We start from the raw sequence: 20,202 nt of genomic DNA, 5'->3' as shown, positions 1-20,202 counted from the left end.
GGATTTCACTGTAACTTTGCTGCGGCTTCCCTAGTTCCCGACGGATCGGCACGAGCAGAAGTTGGCCGCCCCGGGCAGCCCTAGGAGGAGGCTGTGTGTACCCCTGACCTGGCCACCTCTTCCACACGGCGTCTCGGACCGTGCGGGGCGATTCAGCCCAGTCACCCTGCGGCGGCCGCAGCGCACGCCAGGTAAGCGCCTCCGGGTCCCCGGTGCCGAGCTTGACCTTGGGGTAGGGTTTTATGGCAGCTCTTCCGAGAAGGGCTGGCTAGGCGGGGGCGGTGAGATTGGGTGCGAGGGGGACAGCGGGATGGTGGTGGAGGAGGAGAGGGTGCGATAGGAGATGAAAAGGGATCCGGGGTGTTAAAGGGAGTGGAGTGGAGTGGAGTCGGGGGGGGGGGGGAGACTGCAGCGGAGGAAAGACCTGTGGGGTTAAGGGTGTGGATGTGTTTGGGGGGGGAAGATGCATTATTATTGGTATTGCAATAGCACCTACCGGCCCTAGTCATTGGCTGGGGCCCTACTGGGTGAGGGGGAAAGCGAGTGTGTGTGAGAGAGTGTTGGGGATAATGTGGGCTAACGGGGTGCGTGCTGAGGGTTGTGATGTGGGGGGGAGAGGGGCCGCCGGTATGAGGGCAGAGGTTTGAAAGGAGAAGAAGAGGGGAGGAATTCAACGGAATCGTTGCTTGTATAATGAGAAGAGAGTTTCTCTCTCTTGTCCTACCACCCCTGTTCATGTTGTCAGGCAGCCAGTCCCCTAGCAGGAGCAGACGTCCAAGGTGCAAAGGCAGCCAATGGCAGGGGCCGCAGGTTTGTATAATTTTTGGTGGTGCCCAGAACGGATCCAAGTCTCTCCCTCCCCACCTGCCTTGTAAGCCGATATATAGATTTTAAACGAATGTAAAGGTGGACTGGAAACAGTAAGTGTTTAACAGTTTCCCTATATTACACAACGTGGGGTGATGAGGGGTTTGGACTATGGGAGGGGGCTCAGGGCTAGGGCAGAGGGTTGGGGTGGGGCTAGGGCAGAGGGGTTTGGAAGGGGGCTCAGGGCTAGGGCAGAGGGTTGAGGTGTGGGGGTGAGGGCTGGGGAGGAGGTTGTTCACGGTGCAGGAGGGGGCTCAGGGCTGGGGTAGAGGGTTGGGGTGCAGGGGGGTGAGGGCTCTGGGTAGGCTGGGGATGAGGGGTTTGGGGTGTGGGAAGGGATTCAGGGCTAGGGCAGAGGGTTGGGATGAGGGGTGTGGGAGTGGCTCAGGGCTAGGGCAGAGGGTTGTGGTGCTGGGGTGAGGACTGCAAGGTGGGGCTGGGGAATGAAGGGTTCATGGTGCAGGAGGGGGCTCAGGGCTAGGGCAGAGGGTTGCGGTGTGGGGGGGATGAGGGGTGTGGGAGTGGCTCAGGGCTAGGGCAGAGGGTTGAGGTGTGGGAGTGGCTCAGAGCTAGGGCAGAGGGTTGGGATGTGGGGGGATGAGGGGTGTGGGAGTGGCTCAGGGCTAGGGCAGAGGGTTGAGGTGCGGGGGTGAGGACTGCAAGGTGGGGCTGGGAAATGAAGGGTTCATGGTGCAGGAGGGGGCTCAGGGCTAGGGCAGAGGGTTGCGGTGTGGGGGGATGAGGGGATTGGGGTGTGGGAGGGGCTCAGGGCTAGGGCAGAGGGTTGGGATGTGGGGGGGATGAGGGGTGTGGAAGTGGCTCAGGGCTAGGACAGAGGGTTGAGGTGTGGGAGTGGCTCAGAGCTAGGGCAGAGGGTTGGGATGTGGGGGGATGAGGGGTGTGGGAGTGGCTCAGGGCTAGGGCAGAGGGTTGAGGTGCGGGGGTGAGGACTGCAAGGTGGGGCTGGGAAATGAAGGGTTCATGGTGCAGGAGGGGGCTCAGGGCTAGGGCAGAGGGTTGCGGTGTGGGGGGATGAGGGGATTGGGGTGTGGGAGGGGCTCAGGGCTAGGGCAGAGGATTGGGGTGGGGCTGGGGATGAGGGATTTGGAAGGGGGCAGAGGGTTGAGGTGCAGGGGTGAGGGCTGTGGGGTGGGGCTGGGGGATGAAGGGTTCACAGTGCAGGAGGGGGCTCAGGGCTGGGGTAGAGGGTTGGTGTGCGGGGGGGTGAGGACTCTGGCTGGGGGCGCAGGCTCTGAGGCAGGATGGGGTGGGGATGAGGAGTTTAGGGTGCAGGCAGGCTGCCCCAGGGCTGGGGCCAGAGAGGAAGACTCCACGGTCCCTCAAGCCCTTTCCCGGCTGGCAGCAGCGAGATCCAGGGAAGGGCTCCCCCCCGGCAGCACACTCACCCGGTACCATCAGTGCACATGCTCCTAGAAGCCGGGCCCCTTTCAGGTACAGGAAGCCCCCTTGCCTCTCCTGTGGTGAGTGCCGGGGCGGGGCGGGGGAGGGCTGCCATCATGTGTGCGCCTCCTCCCTCCACAGGCAGAAGCTGCACTGCCGCAGCAGCCTGCCGCCGGCACTGCTCCCTTTTGCAGCCAGTGAGGAAGGGCAGCCACTCCCTGCCCAGGGCACAGGCAGGGACGCTCTGGGGGAAGTGCGCCTAGGGTGACCAGATGTCCCAATTTAATATGGACGGTCCCGATTTTTGGGTCTTTTTCCTACTTAGGCTCCTATTATCTCCCACCCCATCCCGATTTTTCACATTTGCTGTCTGGTCACCCTAGGCATGCGGGGCCGGGGGAGAGACCCGTCCCCAATGGAGCCGGGCCCCTGGGCCCTGAATTTGCTGGAGCACAGGCACCATAGGCCCATGTAACTCGTTGCCCCTGGCCAAAGGCAAGAAGGTTTCCAAATGCTCCGCTAGTTAGATCGGCTAGGAAACTTCCTAGGGAAAGTGGCTTTTCCTTGGTTGTCGTAACAGGTTCGGGAATAAGGATGTGGTGGTGTTATCTGGGCGAGGCAAGGTACAGAGGCGACTGGAGGGGGCATGGGCAGGGGTCTACCAGAGCAAAGGGCAGCCTTGTTCTCTGCCTGCTTGCATGCAAAGTGCAGGAACCAAAGCAACCCATTATTTTGAGACAAAGGGATGTCATGATTTAGATCTGATAACTTTACCTGCTAGGAAGAGTTTCAACTGGGAAATAGTTTCAAAAACACACTTTGCAAAACTGTTAGAGGGCAGAGTCCGGCTTTCTCCCCTTGAGTTCAAAGGCAAAATGCCCAGTGAATTCAGTGGGAAGAGGATTGCTGCTTTGGGGCTGTGCTGTGCTATGTTACTCACATCAAGTAGCATTGTCCTGCACAGGTACCTGTATCAAATTCAGTGGCACTAACTCCATATGTGAGGGTGAGAGGTCCCACAAGCTGGCATTCTGGGCTTTCTGTCAAACACTCTTCCTGTAAGTGTATTGGAGATGAGATTTTAAAGACACTGTGTGTTGCGGTAGACCTATATTTAGTCCTGCATATATGGAAATAGTTTGCTGCAGTGTTGTATAAAATTATAAATGTGACTATTTTAGAGCTGGTTAAAAACTTTTGAACTTTGAAAATATTATACTAAAATGGGCATATTTCATAAAAAATTGTATGAGAAATTCATTCCATTTTCTAGTTAGCTATGGAGCTAGTAGAAACATTTCAAAATTAAAAAAATTTCAATGGGAAAAGTGGGATGAAACTTTCACACACCCCCCCCCGCCGCTCCAAATCATTTGAGTCCCATTTTTTTTGACCAGCTCTACAATATTTACAGTTTTGTTGCTGATTGTATAAAAAGGCAAACTTGTACAAAAGCTCTGTCCTGTAGTCCAATAGTTTGAATAACATGTGTTTCTTAACTAATATTTTAAGTGAATTATCTTCATAATCCCTCTACTTTTGTGGTTTCCAACCACAGAACTGTGATAGATTTTTTTTAAAAAAAAATATTTGTTTTCAATTTTTCAGTTTATAATACATCAGTATGATTAACCATGAGTGATACCACCTGGGAATTTGGATAGTTGAACCATTTTTTGATTGTATCACAGAATGTAATTATCTTATTCCTTGGAATACCTGTGCAACTGTACCTGTTCCAAATTCTATTTGAAATAATTATTTCAAATATAAGAATGAACATTGGAGCATTTGCAGCATGAGCTATGCTTCTGTAGTATGTAATATGTGCAGAGAGGATTAATTGTCTGTCAGTTCATTACCTAAGACTTGATCATGCAAAACCTTAGTGATGCACATGGTCTTTACTTATAGAAGTAGACCCATTGAAATCAATGGAATTAATTGTGTGATGAAGGATTGCTAAATGTGGCCCATATTATTGTATAGAGATATTACAACCATAAAAATAAAAAAGGTGACTCAATCATGTTGAGAACCTTCTGGGAGGTCCTCAGTGCTAGGGGTAGTTGAGTGCTCAGCATCTTGCAGGATTGAGCCAACCCATAAGTATGAAGTAATATAAATATGCAAATACCTTCCAACCTACCTACATTATAAAGCTTTTAAACAATTATTTGTTTGTATCTCTATATAGTTAGTACATGCTTGATAATTCAACTAAAAAACAAAAAGGCAAAATGAGAATACTTATATTGAGCCTTGGTTGAACTAGTACTTTTTGATTAATTTGCCATTAGTTTACCTTTAAACTTGTTTAATTCCAAGAATGTAGACTCTTAATGAAACATTTGGGATGAATTCAAGTACGTTTGCGTGATAACCTTTTGACTGCGTTGATTTTATTGAATTAACAAGCTAGTTGGAGCAGCCACATTCTATTTGTTGTTGTATGTCTGTTCCTGCAGAGTCAGTGAAATAACGTTTCCTTTAATGCTGGGAAATTACAGGGAAAACATGAAACTTAATGAAGTGTAGCAGGATTACAATTTGCTCAAAAGAGGTCTGTTATGCCTTTATTGTATATAATGTTGTTGTTGTTAATGTAACATCATTACAATGCAGTCTTTCACAAAAATAGTCTGTAGTATTATCCATTCATTACTTTTTCTCCACTATTTTATTTCATACCCTATTTTTCCTTTCTATTCTATCTTTTACTTTGTCATTACCTGTGAGAGCATGTGGCAACACCATTTTAATTGAGAGTATGTCAATATTTTCTTTAGAAGCCTCCATTTTAAGCACTCTAAAACTCACTCATTAACTTTTGCTTTAAATTAAGACTGGGAAAGGCATGAAATAAAAATATCTCCATGCAAGAGAGTGCATTTTTATTTTACAAAGCTTTGTCAAAATTGGTTTAGCTACAAAAATTCAGGGAGGAAAAGCTTGAAAACAGAGTATTTTGTCCAGCTTTTGGCATTGAGTATTCATCGCATGGCTTTAAAAAGGTACACTTTTACTGACTGTTAAGGCTGGGCCAAATGCTGAAATCCTTTAGATAAAGCCTGTAGGGAGAGATTTTCAAATATTTTAGGTATGCACAGGGAACTGCCTTCCTTAGTTATGCATATAGTTACTGCACTTGTATGAAATAAAAAAGTAATTGAATGCTCAAACATCCTTATATGATCATTTGGGCATGCAGTTAACAGATAGGTGTGTGCAGCCATAGTGACTGCACACAAAAAAAAGGCATGTAATTTTATGTATATTTGGCAGATGCTTGTCCTCGTTGATTTTACTTTACAGGTATTTGGTGATAATTGTAATCAATTTCAGGAGGCATTTACTGTACTGTTCTTTACAATCCCACCTGTCATGCATGAAGGGATCTTTGTATTGATAGGAACTGAATGTTATTCACTGGAATGTGTTCTGCCAGTCAGGTGGAATTGTAAGGCTCCAGGAGTGTAGTATGTCCAGATAATAACCAATACTCTTTTTGTAAAGCATGCTGAGATGCCTCTAAGCATACAGAAAAATACGCAAAATTACCTAGTCACAATGTATACTGCTTACATATGAAAAAACAAGGAGGAGTCCTTGTGGCACCTTAGAGACTAATGCATTTATTTGGGCATAAGCTTTCATGGGCTAGAACCCAGTTCATCAGATTCATGGAGTGGGTTTTAGCCCACGAAAGCTTATGCCCAAATAAATATGTTAGTCTCGAAGGTGCCACAAGGACTCCTCATTGCTTTTGCTGATATGGACTAACATGGCTACCACTCTGAAACCTGCTTACATATGAGAATGTTACACTCTGTGCACTTTGAGTATTCTGTGGATGTGCTGTTAAAGTTTTACATACTCTAAAAGTATTATGCAACTAGTCATGTTTTAATTTAGAAGCACACTCGAGGAGATGGAAAAGTCAGTGGGGCACGGCAGCTTCCAAAATCCACTGTAAGTGGTTTCTGGCTGGAATAAATGTGTTGCTTTTATATCAGTATTTTAAAATTTCTATTCCCGCTCTGGCCTGATACACATTCTTTCTACATGATCCTGCTGTAGCATCTTACAAAGCATTTACATCAAAAGACATTTCTGTGGTGTTCCATGTGGATATCAATAAAAAAAACTGCTATACTTCATTGCTCAGAGATTGAGAGCTGTAGGGGTAATTTTCAGTGATTGTAAAAACTATCCCACTTCTTACTATTTCATTTAAGTTCAAGAGACCTCTTGTCATCCCTGCTGTAATTTTCTAACAGGAACTGAATTTGATACTCGTGTGGAAAGTTCAGAATTAGTTACTTGCTATTAAAGTCCTGAGACAGTAGTAAAGAATCACTGATTTGCTGTCTTCTAACATGAAATGAGAAATGCTATTAGAATAAAGAAACCACTATTTTCCCTGAAGCTACTCAGTCTTTCCAGCTCTTCATCGCTGTAGTTTCATCTTAAATCTTCCTGGAAGCCCCTTCTTTGGAGATCCTGATATCCATTAAAAGAAATGGTATTCATATTTCATATCTCCCTGTTTCCTGTATAAAGAAACTTAAACAAGAATGAATATTTAAAAACAAGTTATAGATCCACAGACCTCATTGGCTTTATCATTCATCCCTGGAGTAGGGTTTTTTCAGCTGTTTCACTTGGATTATCCAATCCCAAAGGTGTACAGCTCTTCTCAAGAGGATGATCTCCCTTTGCTGTGGTGGGAGTCCCATTGCCGCTAGGGTCACATATCAATTCAAACTGGGTTTGGAAGCAGCTGCCAGACTCTTTTTCTGGATTGCCTACCTTGATCAGTCTTGAGCATGCAGGACCTCAGGTTCAACTGTATGTGGTGACCCAGCTGGTGTTAGCCAATATTTATCCCATTTCAATTTTAATCAGGGCTGTGGTCTCGTGGTCTAAGGTTTGGTGCATTTCACTGTCCTCTATGTAATACGAGTGACTCCTGCTGGGGATCTTGGGTAAAATTCTGCAGTTCTTACACAGCCTTCACTATGGCAAAAATTCAGTTGGGCTGGATTGTAGATTGGAACGCAGGAGCACCAAGCCCAGCAGCAGCTCTGGGGTCCATTGTGTTGCAGGGAGACACAATACCTCTGGGAGCTCTCAGGAGCACAGATGGCTTCTGCACCAGTCAGGGAAAGGGAGGTGCAGTATCCACTTCTCTGCTGCCCCGCCCCCACTTTTTCCTGCCCTCTTTACAAAAGGTACTGCTAATGCCACTGTCAGTGCTATCCCATTGACTTCAGGGGGAGTTTTGTTGTAGAGAAGACTAGTTAAGGATTGCAGGCATTGGCCCCTTACCAATAAAACAAAAGAAGAAGCCTAAAATTTCCCTTTGTAGGACCCATGTGACCACACCTAGCTCCTTTAGGAGCTGTGCTCTAGTATCAAAGTGATGGGTATAAAAAAAAATCCTTGTATTCTTTGTTTTAGAGTAGCAAGACACAATCCCAATTTTTATTTCACTGGGAAGGGGTTGATGCCCTGTAGAACAAATACCTTGCACATTCACTTACCATATGGTCCCTAGCTAACACAGTGATTGATACATGAGATCAGATTGCTCAGGCTGCTTGTTACAGTGCCCTGCAGAACTCAAATATAGCTAGGAAGGATCTCTCTCCTTCAATAGTCGAGGCCAAATCCAGCACTTGTTACCTGTAGACTTAGGAGTTGTGCAAACTTCAGAGGCAGTAAATCTTAGCTCAACAGCAAGATAACTTAGCCAAAAGATGAGCCTGCTGTTGGAGTCTCAAAGGCCTCTCCCCTCAGCCAGACCTGCAGTGCAGCTGAGAGTTGTACAGCTGCTGTGGCGAATGAGATCACAAGGTGTGTATGATTTTATTAGAACCAGTTTGCTTATCCCTGTTAAACCTGATCAGTTGTCTGTCATGCATTAAATGATGCCATTTAAGAGTTTACTTTGGGTGCAAAGCCTGTGCACTGAGCTGTCTTGTTTGCAAGGTTCTCTCTAAAGTGGTGTATTCTGTTTTTCTGCTCCTAAGCACTTGTAACAAACCAAACAAGGCTTTCATTTTTTTCCCTTGTATGTGTCATAATTATTTGTCTGTGCCTCCCTTCTATAGACTCATACATTTAACTACTTGATGCTCTTAGAAGGTGAAATAATGAACTTAGAGGATGGTAACTGAAGAGTTCGTTAGTGTCATTTTGAGTCAGTGATTTTACTAGTCTTTTACTGTTGGAATATTTTCCTTTTCTTTTCTCCTTTTTCTGTTATTTTATTGTGAGGTGATTTTTACTGGTTTTATTATGAACTCCATCTTTCCTCTGTGAAAGAATCGGAGCCTTATGCATTAACAAAGCTGAGTTTAATGAGGCCAAAAAGCCATCTTTTCAATCACATGGAATACATTTTCAGTTTGCAGCGTAATGGCTTTTCTCAAAGCTCAGGGAACTGATTCCCTGGGATATTCCGATTTGAGACTGTACAGATTTTAGTTTTCTCTGTCCCTCCTCCTCTGCTATCATTTTGTGTAGACCAGACCAGTTTGTGTTAACACTTCTTTCTGTCTGTAGACATTCTGATTTTCCAGAAGACATGTTTTCATTTGGATGACAGAGCCAGTCTGCCCACTCTCATCTGCCCATCTTTCATCCTGCATCATATGCCTGGAGAACTTTCCCACCAGCTGGGCACCTTGCTCTCATAGAAACCACTTCTTAAAATACATTTCTTCCATAAGCCCTTTAAAATGAATCCACCAAGGAAAGGTCATCCTGTCTGAGCTGCCTGATCTACTCAACCAATCCAGTTTGCTCTTTGGGGAAAAGCTTTACTTCCATAAGCAGTATCTTCTAGACACCCCCACCCCTCCACCTCAGCTCACAGCACTCCTCATTTCAGTTCAGGCTATGTTTTGTCATTTTGTTATGTTTTTTATTTAATTAGAATTGCAGCCTCTTCTTGACTAAGAAGCCTGTGCTGTTCCAGGTATAGTCATGGCACAATGTAAATAAAAACCAATCATATCAGTATGCTGGCTGGCAAAAACACATCTATGTTTTAAGTGGTGGTAGAGATTTAAAATAATCCCTCTGTGAAGACACATGAAATGAAAACCAGATGAGCAAGAGTCTGAGCAGCAATTCTACTCTGCAAGGGCCTGGTTCATACAAAAATAAGCAACTTCTGCACATCAGGGTCTGATATGAGGTCCCAGAAAGCCCCAGTTTTGTGATGTGAAAGAAGATATTACTGTTGAACTGGGGCTTAAATTTGCTAATTTTCCTGTCTACGTAATTTCAGTCACTTTCCCTCTATTTCATTATGCTTGGGTCACATTCATATTTGAAACCAAAAGTAGAAATGGGGACTCTATGGAATACAATTAGATGAGAGTAATGAATCTGACAAAGTGAAGAATATACTGTATGGAGCATTGCAGCTTGGAGAAAAAGAACCTTCAACGAGAAAAAATATGCCCGGTATGTCATCACACCACACAGACACTGCCTTAAAAATGTGAAAATGCTCAGCCTTCAAAACAGGATGTTAATGGAGAACAACTGTATTGCCTCAGTTTGTTTTTGCTTTTTGCATGTGGCTGAGATGTAAATTGGCAGGGCAACAAAGTTTCACAACAGAGACATCACTGTGCATGCCAGCAAGAGCCTGTTTCCTGTAGAAACAAGCACTGTGTCCTTGGATGACATTCTTTAATCCAGTAGTGCACAATACAAATCTCCCAGGGTTTGAAAAAATAATCATTCCAGGTTGCTTAGGGATCCAGATGTGGAAACTATGCAGGGACAATGTAGGGTGGAGGTGCATGAGAAAACCTCAAATTTAGTGTTATTGTACGTTGCTGGTCCACCACTAGCCTACTCTCTGCTATTTGGAGTCATTCTCTCACCTTTTACCTGTAGTTGGATTTTATCCAATTAATTTTAATTTCATTTACCCTGCTGCAGTAGCAAAGTTAAAATGAACTAACCGAGTTATGCAACACAGCTAGTTGGTTGCTGGAGAAGTTAGTGGATGGATAGTCATTTTTTGGGAGTAGATATAAAGCCACATTATATAATGCTGCTCTTGTTTGTGCTGTGCTTTGGGCAAAAATACCCAAACACACACAACTTGTGTTGAAATGAAGCCTTCATCTAAATGCCTTCTGGTATAGTTTTCAGGATCTGATGTCTGCCAGCAAGATATGGATGGTAGTAATAATATGCTTCCCAAGTGAGAGCTTTCACTTGGGAAATTCTCAAAGACAGAATCACAAAGGCATTTCCCAAAGGATTTCTTAGGGGATTGATTGTACTTTCTGTCCTGTGCTTTGTTGAGAGAGTAAATCCCAGGCACTTCGGATAACCTGGAATATAGGGCTGCCATTTGGTTAGACTGATTAAGGAGCAAGAGCTATGACCATTACTTATAGAATACAGTAAGCATATGAAGCACTTCACCAATACATCAAAGAGCAGTTCCCTGTAATCTGCTCTAAGACATTAGTTAAAACTGAAGTACACAAAGGTGCTGTCAAGAAGAATAACATTGGAAGGCTTTGTGCAACAGTGTAAACACATGGAGTATATTTTTAAGGATCAATTTTAAGGAGAAAAAGGGAGGTTACTTGCCTCAGAAGGAGCAGGAGGCAATTCTTTTACAGATGAATGCGACAGTTTACAGCTGATGAAGTAGATCATATGAAATCTCGCAAAACACGCAGTCCTTGCCCCAAGAAGTTGACTGTCCAAAGACACAAATACATACTGTATGCAGCATACAGACAGAAGACAAGGACTATTGATAGTTGTGCAGTTCTCATGACATTCTATTTATTGCCATATTTGGGTCAAAAGTCTAGGATGTCCTGAAGCATAGCCTCTTGGGAATGACTCTTCAACTTGTCATTAAACTGTTCACAAATAATCCACATCTCCATAAACAGCATTCAGTAACGTAGGTGAAGGTCAATGTACATGCATAACTGAGAGCAGAATATGGCCCACAGGCTTTTAAAACATGCCTAAATTGTGATGCATAATTCATTTACAGTTGAATTTTTTAATAATAAATCAGGTGAGGCTTTCAAGCTAATAAGAACTTGGTTCAAAAAGAATGTTCATAGCCAGAGATGACTACAATATTTTTCCACATACAGAACAAGAAAGGCAGTTAGAAATTGTTGGGGATGAATGGGGAGAGGGAGAAAGAAACTGAAGCTGCACTTAACTGGACAAGAAATAAGAGCAGAGCTGGATGTACTATTCATTGTGAACAATGAATTTATTGGATCTGTCCTTGTTTTCTATCCATAAATTGTCCACAAGCAGATTGGAATTCCTACTAACTTGTTTGTTCATAATTTTTTCCAAACAGTTATGAACATACAATATATGTGCCCATGGCTTATCTGAAAACTGTCCAGAGTGAGTCCTTTCAGATATTCAATATTTAGAATTTAGTCACGTGATTGCTCACGTAAATCACATAGTAATAGTTTCTCTTCTCTGATGGGATGAATTTATTTTTATAAATAGGAGAATTTCCTGAAGAGATCACTGAGGCATTGAATATTTCAGGGGAAGAATTGAACTAAATCAGACAAAATCGATTTTTAGGAATGTCATCTTATGTTTTTCCATCTAAACTTTTTTTGTAAGAATCTCTGTCCTCTGATATTGCATCATTCTTGTTTCTCTTGATGTCTTGTGTAATAAGCTGGTGAAGGTTAAATAGATTCACTTAATAAGGGTTATGGTAATGGAATCTTGTTAACTAGACTGAGAAGAATAACAGGATAAGGGGATGGTTGTTTAGTCCCAGAAGAGCCTGATGCTTCTTATTTTCTATTGTTTCTGTGCTCCTGAGTTCACAGGCTGACGTATATTGACAAATGACTAGACCAGGGCTCTCAAACTTCTAACAACAAAAATTACTACACGACCCCAGGAAGGGGTACCAAAGCCTGAGCCCACCTGAGCCCTGCTGCCCTGGGTAGGGTGGAGGGGGAGGGGAGACAAAGACAAAGCCTGCGCCCCACCACCCAGGGTGGGGAGACTGAAGCCCAAGAACTTCAGCCCCAGATGGAACAGCTGTAACCTGAGCCTCGACACCCCAGGCTGAAGCCCTTAGGCTTTGGCACTGGGCAGTGGGGCTCAGGCTTTGGCTTTGGGCTCAAGCTTCAGCCCCAGGCCCCAGCAAGTCTAACGCCAGCCCTAGAAACCCCATTAAAAAGGGTTCGCGGCCCACTTTGGGGTCTTGACCCACAGTTTGAGAACCGCTGGACTAGACTAACTACCTGGGTTAAAATTAGCTGTAGGATTCTCTTAGACTTTAAGGCCAGAAGGAACATTATGATCATCTAGTCTGATCTCCTGCACACGGCAGGCCACAGAACCTTGTTCATCCACTCCTGTAATAGACCCCAACCTCTGGCTGAGTTACTGAAGTCTTCAAATAATTATTCAAAGAATTCAATTTAAAGAGAATCCACCATTTACTCTAGTTCAAAACAGCAAGTGACCCATGTCTCACAGTGCAGAGGAAGGTGAAAAATCCCCAGAGTCTGTGTTGATCTGACCTGGGGGAAAATTCCTTCCTGACCCCATCCTGATAGTGATCAGTTAGACCCTGAGCATGTGGGTGAGACCCACCAGCCCAAAACCTGGGAAAGAATTCTCGGTAGCAACTCAGAGCCCTTCCCATCTAATCTCCCATCTCCAGCTATTGGAGATATTTGCTACTAGCAGTCTTGGATGAGCCATATAAAACTCATCATACCATCCCCTCTCCTTGGAAGGCTGTTCCAGAACTTCACTCCTCTGATGTTGTGACATTCTATACCTTGGGGGAGCATGCTGTAACCCCCATATTCCCCATTTTCATATAATCATGCTCTTGCATATAAAGCATGCCTTGTAAGGTATCAGGGGAAAGGTTATGATCTGCTGAAAGTCATTTCTCTATCCATAGGTGTATATCATTAATTTATCTGAAGTTATGAGAATTATGTAGTATGGTTGTCACTAAAACATGCTGTAAGTTGGGGGAATCAGCCAGATATTAGCTCCCCTGAGGCAACATCAAGGAAAGTAACCAACGCCTAGGCAGGGTGTCAAACAACCCATCAACAGCCATTGTCCAGCAAGGGAGCTACAATGCAATGACTCACCTGCATGAGGCCACACCAGAGGAATTGCTCAACCTTGCTTGGAGAGACTCAGTAATGCTTGTTATACCAATAAAATAAAAACCAGCAGGATCTTATTAAAGGGGAAAAGGCAGAATGCCACATTTATTGTGAATACAGAAAGAATCATAGTAAGCAGTTAGTTATAGCTATAACATTCCATTCAATTTCATATTTATTCACACATTCATTCACACACACACACAGGTTCTTCAAGGTTATCATAGTTACCAGCCTAGAGTTACTCATGCCAAGCCACTGGCCGGGTGGCCTGGAGGTGAGGAGGGAGCAGGGCCTTGTCAGATGCACATCTGATGCTCCTGGAAGTTGGTTTGCAGAATCAGACCCCAAAGTTCTTGCTTTCTAGAGTCCATTTTTATAGGAATTTCTTCCTATGCCAGTCTATGGGAATCGCTTCATCATGCTGTTACTGAATCAATCAGCAGATGGCATATTCCTGACAGCTCCGTGCTGCCAGATGTTATCATGTTCTTTGGTTCTCCCATTCTTGAGGCTGTTGGGTGGATTCCAGTCTGCCCTCTGGGGGTCCTCTGGTTATTTCCACTTGACGCCTTCTTCAGCCGATGGACACTGGATTCTTAGGCTGGCACCTCCCTGATCATTCAGTTATTATCCACACCAAGCATCCGTCCACATACATCCTCTATCTCTATTTTAATCACAATTGTTAACAAAGCAAGATGAATACAACAAAAGGGCGGGGAGTCTCTGGGTGCTGTTTCTGTTGTTACAGAGTATTGCTTTGAGTCTCTCTCTGTGTGAGTAGTTGTTGTTACAAAGAATTGCTTTGAGAACAGACTCTGTCTTAGAATGTACTAACACAATTAGCAGCTTGCAAGTTTCACACATAGAGAGAGAGAAACAGTACCAAAAACCAAGAGACTTCTTAATTAGTAATACCTTGGAATTTAAACTATGGGGAATTGTCAAGGTTCCTTCCCCACTCTGAACTCTAGGGTACAGATGTGGGGACCTGCATGAAAACCTCCTAAGCTTACTTTTACCAGCTTAGGTTAAAACTTCCCCGAGGTACAAATTAATTTTACCCTTTCCCCTTGGATTTCCACTGCCACCACCAAACTTTATCTGGGTTCCTGAAAAAATGGAGTTTGGACACATCTTTCCCCCCAAAATCCTCCCAACCCTTGCACCCCACTTCCTGGGGAAGGTTTGGTAAAAATCCTCACCAATTTGCATAGGTGACCACAGACCCAAACCCTTGGATCTCAGAACAATGAAAAAGCATTCAGTTTCCTTACAAGAAGACTTTTAATAGAAGTAAAAAGAAAAGAATCACCTCTGTAAAATCAGGATGGTGAATACCTTACAGGGTAATTAGATTCAAAACATAGAGAATCCCTCTAGGCAAAACCTTAAGTTACAAAAAAGACACACAGACAGGAATATTCATTCTATTCAGCAAAGCTATTTTCTCAGCCATTTAAAGAAATCATAATCTAACACATACCTAGCTAGATTACTTACTAAGTTCTAAAACTCCATTCCTGTTCTGTCTCCGGCAAAAGCATCACACAGACAGACACAGACCCTTTGTTTTTCTCCCTCCTCCCAGCTTTTGAAAGTATCTTGTCTCCTCATTGGTCATTGTGGTCAGGTGCCAGCGAGGTTACCTTTAGCTTCTTAACCCTTTACAGGTGAGAGGATTTTTCCTCTGGCCAGGAGGGATTTTAAAGGGGTTTACCCTTCCCTTTATATTTATGACAGGAATCAAACTCATTTGTGATTTTAATACAGAACTTCTTTAATATGATCTAACATGCTCACCTGACTCTGAAGGGGGGGGGGGCAAAGCCAAGGGGGAAGAAAGAACATGATAAAAGGGAGTGACATTTGCCATACTTTTCCTCTCTTCCACCTACATCTACAGACATCACCACACCTAGCGACTGAAGCACTGATCAAAGGGGAGAGCCTGGCTGAAGAGCAACCAGCCAGCCTGTGGTGAGCAGCATCTAAGTTTGTAAGGGCATTGAAAGTGTTAAGATCAGCTTAGAATGCGTTTTGCTTTTATTTCATTTGTCCAAATCTGACTTGTTATGTTTTGACTTATAATCACTTAAGATCTATCTTTACAGTTAATACATTTGTTTGTTTATTCTACCTGAAGCAGTGTGTTTGGTTTGAAGTGAGTCAGAGGCTCCCTTTGGGATAACAAGCCTGGTACATATCAATTTCTCTGTTAAATTGATTAACTCATGTGAGCTTGCAGCGTCCAATGGGCATAACTGGACACTGCAAGACAGAGGCTCCTAGGGTTGTGTCTGGGACCGGAGATATTGGCTAGTGTCATTCAGTTGCAAGTAGCTGGGAGCAGCTTATATGCTAGAGGCTGTGTGTGAACAGCCCAGGAGTGGGGGTTCTCACAGCAGAGCAGGGTAAGGCTGGCTTCCAGAGTCAAGGATTGGAGTGACCTAGCAGATCACTGGTCCAGATAACACCAGAGTGGAATGTCACAGATGGTTAGAAAACTGTCTAATTTCAAACCTAAATTTATTGATAGCCAGTTTATATCCATTTGTTCTTGTGCCAACATTGGCCCTTAATTTAAATAACTCCTCTCCGTCCATGGTGTTTATTTCTCTGATGTATTTATAGAGCGCACTCACATCTCCCCTCAGCCTTTGTTTGGTTAGGCTAAATAAGCCAAGCTCCTTAGGTCTCCTCTTGTTTAGCAGGTTCTCCATTCCTTGGATCACCCTTTGAATTCATCCTTTTTGAATATGGAAGACCAGAACTGTGCATAGTATTCCAGATCAGGTCCCACCAATGTCTTGTACAATGGTAATAACTTTTCCCTTTCTCTACTGGAAATACCTCGCCTAATGCATCCTAGGATTGCATTGGCCTTTTTCGTGGCTGCTTCATATTGGTGGCTCATAGTCATCCTATGATTGACTAATACACCAGGTCTTTCTCCTCCTCTGTTGCTTCCAACTGATAAGTCCCCAGCTTATAGGAAAAATTCTTGTTGTTAATCTCTAAATTCATGACCATTCACTTCAAATTATTAAATTTCATCCCATTTCTGTTATTCTTTTGTATGATATTCCAGTCCTCCTCTGTATTGGCAATACCTCCCAATTTAGTCATCTGCAAATTCTGTTAATGCACTCCCACTTTTTGGTTGCTACAGGTGACATAGTGGTGGTTCCTTTAGTTGAGGTATGTGCTCAGATGTTTGCTAACCGATAGGCATGTGATTATGCAGGCTGGCAAGCCAGTGACAACTTCTCCTGAGAATGGCTCACTGATCAAGTCTAGCTGGGTGTCAGGAAGGAAGATGATGTACTTGCTCCACTTCTGCAGGCCCTTGTTATTGTCCCACACCCTGTGGGAGAACAATACCATTCATATGCTCTCATCTGATACTTAGTTCTATAATCTTTTCTAAAATGCCTGCCTGGTCAAGTCTTTCGTCTTGTAAATTTTCTAATCCATAGGCAAAATGACCGTGCAAGTAGGGGATTGTTTCATGGGAGGGAGATATAGAGGTTTTTGTGCAGTTTTCCTGTAAGTGGTTCATGGATAAATTCATAGATTGGTTTATAGATAGTTTTGTCTCTCTCCCTTCATCTTTTCAGGCTCTTTAAATGTCATCCTTCACAGGCTCTGTTATTATTAATCCCTTCACTTCTTAAAAAAACAATTCTCTAATCTCTAAGATTGCTGCCTCACAGTTCATTGACTCACTATCTTTTTCTCTTTGGCTAGCTAAACCTTTCTTTTATGGCTCTCTTTCCTGTTTTAGTGTAGCTACTAACGATCAAAGAAAAAACGTGATGCAGTCTTTCTCTCTGTTTGCTGTCTCCTGAGTTCCGATGTGACTCAATCTCTTTTTATATAAAACCACAGGCTCCCATTTATACTAGTTAGTTTTAGCATCATGAACACCCTTTAGTTCTTTGTTATAGTTCTTTAGTTCTGTGCATCTCACCTACCTAGCACCTTGTCTAGTGTTTTTTGTGTGTCGGACTAATCCTCTGTTTTCATGTGCAGTTATTTCTTCAAGCATTCCCAGTAGTTACAGATCCATACATTCCCTGATTGTGAAAGACTGTCATGTGACTTCCTGACAGCCAGTCCCAAATGAGCTGCTCAAAGGCCTCCATCTGTCCCTCACCAGAAGTAGTGTTCTGTTTGCTGCTTAGTTCCGCCTGTGAAGCTGATAGCTTACAAACTGAAGATCTCTATGGGCATAGTATAGGAGATAGATTTTAAAAGAGCAGAATGGAAATGGCAAGTCTGCATGTGACGGTGTGAACATTTCTATAGTAACTCATTTGTGGTCTGGAACTGATTATAAAGGGGATGGGTGAAACATGTGAAGAATTTAAATCTCCTACGAATCACAAAGTCAATGGTTAAGGGAGATGAATATTGAAACTGTATTCCTGGGTTGCAATAGGCATGGTCTCAAGCAGTACCATGCCTGGAAGTCGCTGCAGATTCTCTGTAGTCACATACCTGTTCCTGGGTTTGCTTTGGAGGCGAAACTAGAGAGGCAGTTTTCTTATAGCTTCAAAGATGCCCGAAGAGTGAAAAGAAACAAGCTTAATTGGAAACTAGTTTAAACATGAATTATTCAGTAAGACAAACTGGGACACTGAGCATAGGGAATGTGCCCATTTATTTCAGACATGTCAGCTGTTCTTTGATTCATGGTATATAATTTCTACAAGAAAATAAACTTTTACTTGTGAACAGATCAAAGTTTTTACCTAGTTTCACAATGTGCTTATAGACTAATAGGTTCTTCTTGTTCAGCGGTTGTTTTCTTTTCAGAAATGTTTTCAACATTTTCTTTTGATCTCAACCTGTTTCCTTCCATTTTAATGTGTGATGTTGCCTTCCCACATTATTTAGAAAACTCAGAAAAAAAATCTCTATTAAAAGAAATACAAGGTGCCAAAAAGAATGTATTGTAATTGTATTATTTGGACAGATATGATTCTGACTAAATCCAGAGACTCCAGACTGATAGAGAACTTGGAATTTCCAAGTACTCTATTAAAAGAATGAACAACTATTTAGAGGAATTACATGGTTTATGAATCATTTCACTTACCACTGAAATACAGCTACCTGTAGTGTGGAAGTCTGTAACTGTACAATGGCAGACAGTGACACTAGTGCACTACTGAAAGGGAAGAATACTTTAACAATCTGAAATAAGGGAGATTTTTATGTAAGCAGAACATAAATTACTCCGCTTCAACTGGCCAAGCCACCAGGGCGAATATCTCTAGTCTTGTGAAAAATGCCATGGAATCTTTAATGATACAAGTGGTCAAAAATTAGGTATTTCATCCAAAATATGACATCTCCATGCAGTCACACTGTGGACTCATCATCTTACTGAGGCATTGATTCAGCACTGCCTTAGAAGGCAGAGTGTAGACTATTGAGTCTTCAACACTGCTTCCTGTAGCATGTGTTTCTGTGGACTTCCATACATTTCCTAGCTAGGTTCAACCCATCTTTGTCTGTGAGATCAGACCGGATCACAGCCTGATGTGCTTCAGGTATAGAAGGAGCTATCTGAATCATAACATTATCACAAAGATGGAAAATAACTATTAGGTGATTTGCATATCCCCCCTCCCAATGTAGGGTTGTTCCAGATAGTGTCAATGGCTTTGTCCAATCTAGTTTTAAAGTATGCCAGTGATGAGGCTTCCAGCACTTTCCTAATAAAATGGGATGATTGAAATTAAACATATTTCAGAGTACTTGCTGTACCTCTCTGAGAGCTACATTTATGGTCACAACTTTTAATATTTTAAATAATATTCAAATTAACTTATTAACCCCATTCTAGGAAATCTTCCTGCTGTTGCTCATATTGCTGGAATGACTTTGTGCAATGTAAAATATTTACAAGGGGCCTAAATTTATACCAAGGATTTACAGATCTGTTGAATTAACACCAACTCTGAAGAACATCTTAAGAATCTACATTATAAGAGTTATTTGAAAAAGCTGAGCATACTCAAGGAAAGAAAATGGAAGTGTTCTGAAAGCAGAGGTGTGTGTCTTTTATGGAAAGTCTTCAGGGAATCAAAAGAGATACTGTATGCCCTCCAGCTAGGTCTGAGATTTTCTAAGAGTGTGGTGACTAAGTTATACATTTTGAACTATATATGGAAATATTTGTAGTATATAGAAAGACATCTTATTAGCCAGAGGAATTATGAAGTCAGACTTCAAACTTTTTAAATGCTTGAATGAAGTTTCTGTTGAAGTCCTAAAGGACCAGTATTGGAACTTTGGCTGCTTATTATTAAATGATGCAGGTAATGGTACTTCATGGTTGTACTGGAGTTGTAAATAAGTAGTCAGGTCAGGAATGGTTCAGTCAAAGGAAAAAACAATTAGTACCAATTAGCCAAATTCTGTCTTAAAGTACATGGGTGCAACTCTTATTGACTTTAATAGGAGTTGTAAACACATATCTGAAGGCAGAATTTGGCCCGTTACAGACACGGTCACATGTGAATGCAGTTTGGTGGTAATGAACATGGAGTAAGAACAAAGGAAGAGATATTTACTAAACAGAAAGATGTGTCTGCTATAATGCCTACCACAGCAGGACTGATATTGGAAATTATTACAGAAAAATCTCTAAATCTATCAGCTCAATGCAGGAAAAGATGCAGTTATTCTAGTTTTATTAGGCTTTGGTTATAACTCAGATTAGTGCTGG

At 42.8% G+C, this 20,202-nt stretch overlaps 1 protein-coding gene across 1 annotated transcript in view; it reads left to right on the top strand.

Moving 5' to 3' along the window:
• The first annotated feature begins 3,235 nt into the window (after nucleotides 1-3,235).
• Nucleotides 3,236-20,202, top strand: part of SLC16A12 (solute carrier family 16 member 12) — a 59,759-nt gene continuing 42,792 nt past the window's right edge. The window contains 1 exon segment of the mRNA XM_084634847.1: nucleotides 3,236-3,326. The gene's annotated coding sequence lies outside the window, so the exon portion shown is untranslated.

Source organism: Lepidochelys olivacea (genome assembly GCF_965140295.1).
Source record: "Lepidochelys olivacea isolate rLepOli2 genome assembly, chromosome: 7".
Lineage (NCBI taxonomy): Eukaryota > Metazoa > Chordata > Testudines > Cheloniidae > Lepidochelys > Lepidochelys olivacea.
Note: the sequence above shows the minus strand (reverse complement) of the source record. Positions and strands in the feature narration are given on the sequence as shown.